The following is a 6000-nucleotide window of genomic DNA, read 5'->3' on the forward strand; positions in this document are numbered from 1 at the left end:
TTCCTCAGTCTCTAGTGACCTTGCCCTAAGCATTGATAATTATGCTAGCTAAAGGATAGTTATAGTTGTTAAATGCAGTAAATATTCCTGAATTTACATTTTTAAATCTAGGTATATTTTGTATCATGAACTGGCTTTAGAACTCTTGGTGCAGATGGAGCTTGATGGGCTGTCAGTAGTCGTGCTTACTTGGCTCAGGATGGTCTTGCCATGAAAACTCCATTTTGTAATAGCAATAAGAGATTACAGGACAGGATGTACTTCTCAGGTGGGGATTCACGTAGCCTTTCGCTTTCTACATTAAACACTACTCAAGGTGTATTCTTTTCATCCAGTAGTGTACTTCCTGTTGTCTTATAACTTAAACTCCATGTTCTGATTAATCATAGCACTTACTGATTGTAAATCTGTATTCAGTGGAAATTCCAAAGGTTTCATATTAAATGTCTCCTGCAATACTCTGTTCTATTTTACCCATTCAGTATATAATTTTCTGCAAAGTGCAACAGTATCATAAGTTTAAATATTTTTAAAAGTTTGTACTTAAGTATTTTTGTCTTAAAATGTATTCAAAAGGTACTTTTAGAAATAATCTGTATTTGAGATATTAAAATACACCAAATGACATATTTATTAGCACTAGAAACAGGTTCTTAACAGCTTCCTTCTCAAATATAATACAAAACTGTCAATTGCAAAAATGTTACGAGTGTTCTTGATCATAACACACACAATGTCCTTCTTCATTCTAAAGTGCAGAAGCTTGTAATTATTTGTCTGGTTCACTGGTAGGACAATCACTGAAGGAACTATATTTTGCTATATTAAGAAGATGCTTAATATAAAGATATAGGCCTCAATCCTGCATGGTCACTGGAGAACTTTCAGCTCAGGGGACTGCCTGCTGGTATGAGCTGGCAGGATTGGGTCTATAGTTACTTTATATATCAAACCTCCTTGTAATCGGAGTCCAAGATGTGTGTTGTGATAATAGCAGTCCTGGGCACCTCAAGAGATGTGCATCGAGCAGCTGAGAAGTGCTTTTGTAACAGCATTAATTTTGCCCTAGAGATCGGTGTCTCATTTTCTAAAAATGTTTGTTGGCTCTTGACTAACACACTGTGCGCTTCCACCCAAGTCACTGCCAGGTCTGATTCTGAAATCAAGCTTTTCTTCCCTTGGCTAGCAGGTAAAAAATGTTCTGCGTTTTTCCTGGTATATTTTAATTACTATATTTTGCAAAGCTTTCTTTAACTAATTCAGTTCAAAATATTTCTTGTAATACATGGAAACTCAACAGTGAGTGAGAATTAATAAGCTCAACCAAGCTTCTCTCTCTAAGCTTACAATTCATTGAAGCAATCTAGAAACCAAAAAGGCATAGATCTGAGAGAAATAACTGCATTTGCCTCACCAGATATGTGTTTTTAAGACCTTGGACCATGTTGTGAAGGAGATGGTAAATAATTCAGCGTAAAGAGCAGTACTAGCTGTTCCTCCAAACTTTAGTTTCTAAGTATGTTACACAAGCCTTCGTCATTGATATCCCTGAAGGAAGTGACACCCATAGAAACTGGCCTGATCGGTGTGGATTCAAGGAACCTTAGCCTTAGTACAAGTAGCACAAACTCTGGGGTTCTATTCCTCTTATTAATCATTTGCATTATGGTAAAAGTCATAACCAAGATAGCGGTCCTATTATGCTGGGTGCTATTGAAAACAAAAACAGTAAGATGCAGTCCCACAGAACTTACAATCTAAAATAGGCCAAGGTCTGAGAAAGGGGAGGTATTGCTTTCCATATTTTCGGGGAATGGAAGCACAGAGATTAAGTACCTTGCCCATGGTCACATAGGAAATCTAGGTTCAATTCCCAGGTCTGCTACAGACCTGAGTTCTAGTCCAGTCTCTTAACCATAAAACCATTTTCTCTATGTAAGGCCCTGATCAGCAAGGTACAGAAGTACATTGCTTAATTTGAATCATGTGAGTAGTCCCATTAGTGTGAATGTAAGGGCTGGTCCACACTGGGGCGGGGGATCGATATAGGAAACGCAACTTCAGCTACGAGAATAGCGTAGCTGAAGTCGACGTTTCCTATATCGAACTAAAAGTACTTACTTCGGGTCCACGCGGCGCAGGCAGGCTCCCCCGTCGACAGCGCTTCCTCCTCTCGGCGAGCAGGAGTTCCGCAGTCGACGGGGGAGCGCTTCTGGGATCGATCTATCGCGTCCAGATGAGACGCGATAAATCGATCCCAGAAGATCGATCTCTACCCGCCGAATTAGGCGGGTAGTGTGGACCAGCCCTTAGGCACACCCTAAAGCAGCTTGCTGGATCAGTGCCAACACCACTCCCTTCGAATCAATGTAACAACATTTGTGTATTTCAGCGGTTCTAGACTGATGGTTTATATTGTGGTCTGTGTGCCTCCCATGCCCTAGAGCCTTTTGGTGGCAGTCTGCACGATGAAATATTTTGGGAACCATATAGTGGAGGAGGAGATGTGTGATGTACTCCACTAGAGAGTGTTTCTTTACCCAAATGTTTTGTTTCAAATTTATATCTTTAAGGGCTTAAGACACTGCTATGTTAGTACATTGGTCTAAACGTGGTTGGAAGAACGACCTCTTTAGGAATGTGAATACACATTTCAAATTTATATTAATGTATAATTTTTCAAATAAATTTGTGCAGATGGTGACTCTTTTGATCTGCATTTTACTCTCCTGGCTGTGTGTATAGTTCTCATTTCCTTCAGTCTTGCTAGAGAAGTCTTGGAGCTTTGCAGTGGAGAATGGCTTCATTTTATTAAAAATCACGAATACTGCCAATTTCATCACCATTTCAGACATTTAAGTCAGGGAATGTTCTACATGTGACCAAAGTACTCAGTTTGAGTAGCAGTACGTTGTCTCTTACCAGTTTCAATATTATGTTTCTTGGAAGACTCCCTACTTCAATAATCGCATTATTGAATTCTTACCCAATTAGAAAACTTTAGGATCAACACTTTATACCATACGTAGTGAATTTTCAGGTAGAAGCTAATGGAAGAAATAAAGTCCATCCAATTTGTTGATCAGTTTTACAAGGTTCCTATCCTATTGGTGGTTTTTTTCTTTCCAGGCATTGACACTATACTGTTCCACCAGAGGCACTAAGAAAAGCAATCGCACTAAAAGTGCTGCTCAGAATTTGAATTATTCTTAAATTGTCTTCCTCAGATTTGTCCTAGCACTAAGAATAAAGTTTAAACTCAGCTGAATACAGTAGGCTTTTTGCCCCGGCAATGATTGAGAGCAGAAGAGCTGTAGATGTTAATACAAATCCCCATAGCAATCTGTGTGAAACAACTTAGGGCTTCTCTATGCTACCTGCCGATCGATCCAGCGGGGGTCGATTTATCACGTTTAATATAGACATGATAAATCGACCGCTGAGCTCTCTCCTGTTGACTCCAGTACTCCACCAGAACGAGAAGCGCAAGCGGAGTCAACGGGAGAGTGTCAGCGGTCGACTTACTGCAGTGAAGACACCACGGTAAGTAGATCTAAGTACTCATTTTTAGCTATGCTATTCACGTAGCTGAAGTTGCATATCTTAGATCGACCCTGTGTGGTAGTGTTGACAAGCCCTTAGTGTCAGTAACTGCTAACTCTGGTTAACATTTACTTATCCAGAACTGGTATCAAGTATCAGGGGTTAGCCGTGTTAGTCTGTATCTACAAAAACAACAAGGAGTCTGGTGGCACCTTAAAGACTAACAGATCTGTTAGTCTTTAAGGTGCCACCAGACTCCTTGTTGTTTTTATCCAGAACTGTTAAATGCAAATAGTAGTAGTGGCAGTTAATCAGGTAAATTGTTTAATGCAAAAAATGTTAAACATTCCTGAAAATTTAAAATTATCATTATTTCTTCAGCAATTGCTGTTCTGCATTTATGGAGTGTTTCTATCAAAATAATCTGTTAAAACGCAAATATAATACATGCATACAAAGTGGCAGAGTTATGGTTGCTGGGGGAACCATAGCACTAAATTCCCTGGCTTTGGGGTTTTTCAGTTCTCAGTCACAGTCTATTCTTCTTGCACATTAAATTTCATAAAATAAAAATTGAAATAATACATTTCATGTTTCAGTGTAGTTCTTAATCACACTGAATGCATTAGGTGCATTTAATTAGATGTTCTCACAAGTAATCAGAGATTCAAATGATCTAATTAAAATAATCTCACCTGTGCTTTTCAATCTGGATATGCAAATTGAACATAGTCATTACGGAAAATACTATCATGTATATGTACAATGCTATTTTCAATCATTTGACTATTTCTTAACCAAAGTTAGAGGCATTTCTCGTTAAGAACTGGTAAGCTTGAGCACTGGAAAAAATCCTTTTTGAACTGAGTGCAAAAAAAAAAATCTGAAATTTTCTTAAGTGTAACCAGATTTGTGTTTTTCTGATTCAAAAGTGGGCAAATGATATTTAACTAAACTCTGCACAAATATTTCCCTGTGCTGCAGAGAATAAGCATGAAAACTGCCAGCCAAATAGGTAATTCATTTGGAAAGTTGTAGATCTTGAAAGGGGGGATGTAGAATGAAAATGCCTTGAAAATAATTACTCTGCTTCTGTGGCACAATAATGAAGAAAATTAAAAACAAGCTGATACTTGGAAAGAAAACACTAAATGAAAGGCACAGCACTTCCATTTTGTGCTTCAGAGGATGAGGATTGTTTGCTGAAATGATCTCTCTCATGGTATCTATCTATTTGATCTTGTATTTAGCTGTGACACTAAATACAAGGTTTTCCCAGACCTGAGGAAGAGCCCTGTGTAGCTTGAAAGCTTGTTTCTCTCACCAACAGAAGTTGGACCAATTAAAGTTATTACCTCACTCACCTTGTGTCTCATATCTTGGGACCAACACAGCTATAGCAACACCACTTTCTTACAGTAGATTGTCATAAAATAGAGGTGGAGTTGTAATGATCGCAATGGCCACAGGATGTCTCTCAAATTCAGAAACATAAAAAGGAGCCGCTATGGCTTGGTATTACTCATAATGATGTTGAGCAGTGACTCCAGGAAGTATCCATAGGTTACAACTTTCATATGAACAGTAGTATTGTAATAATTAACTTTGGCTTATTGCAGAGCTAATGTAGAAAAGTCTAGTGGAAGATATTTACTTGTATATATTTCTGACTGATGGACTAATATCCCAGTGTTACCTAATGCTATATTTATCTCCATTACATCTCATTGTTATTCATAGGATTAATTTTTTTTGTAAATTCTGGTTTTATCTTTTAAAGGGAAAACAGCAGAGGTGCAGAAACCCTTTGCACTCCTTTCATTCTGTTTCTTCGCCCACTTCCCTATGAATTCATCATGATGCCCAATATAAGGGCTTGTCTACACTTAGCGGGTGATTGATGCGTGGCAATCGATGCATCGGCGTTCAATTTAGCGGGTCTAGTGACCACCTGCTAAATCAATCGCAGATTGCTCTCCCGTCGACTCCTGTACTCCACCTGAACAAGAAGCGCAAGGGGAGTCGATGGGAGAGCATCTCCTGTTGACATAGTGTAGTGAGGACCCTGCAGTAAGTAGATCTAAATACGTCAACTTCAGGTATGTTGTTCACGTAGCTGAAGTTGCATAACTTAGATCGATCTTCCCTCATAGTATAGACAAGGCTAAGATTTGTCTGCTGGGAAGAGCAATAGCAATGTTTAATTTAGATAAAACTTCTTTCCTGTTTTCTAAAGAGTAATCTCCAATTTCCCCTCTTTCTCAGATTTAACTAAATGGAATTATTTGCTTTGCTGTTTTTGTTTTAATATAGTGGACACCTATCTGTGACTGTTCTAGTTAGGACTGTGAGCCTAGGGATTCAATGGTAAAAAGGCGACGTTAATGCCGAGTTATGGTTGCTTGGTTGGTATGTCCTCCCCCTCAGGAGAGTCAGGGCCGGCTCTGGCTTTTTCGC

The sequence above is a fragment of the Terrapene carolina genome, unplaced genomic scaffold (assembly GCF_002925995.2).
Source record: "Terrapene carolina triunguis isolate 2854851 unplaced genomic scaffold, T_m_triunguis-2.0 Scaffold189, whole genome shotgun sequence".
NCBI classification, from domain to species: domain Eukaryota; kingdom Metazoa; phylum Chordata; order Testudines; family Emydidae; genus Terrapene; species Terrapene triunguis.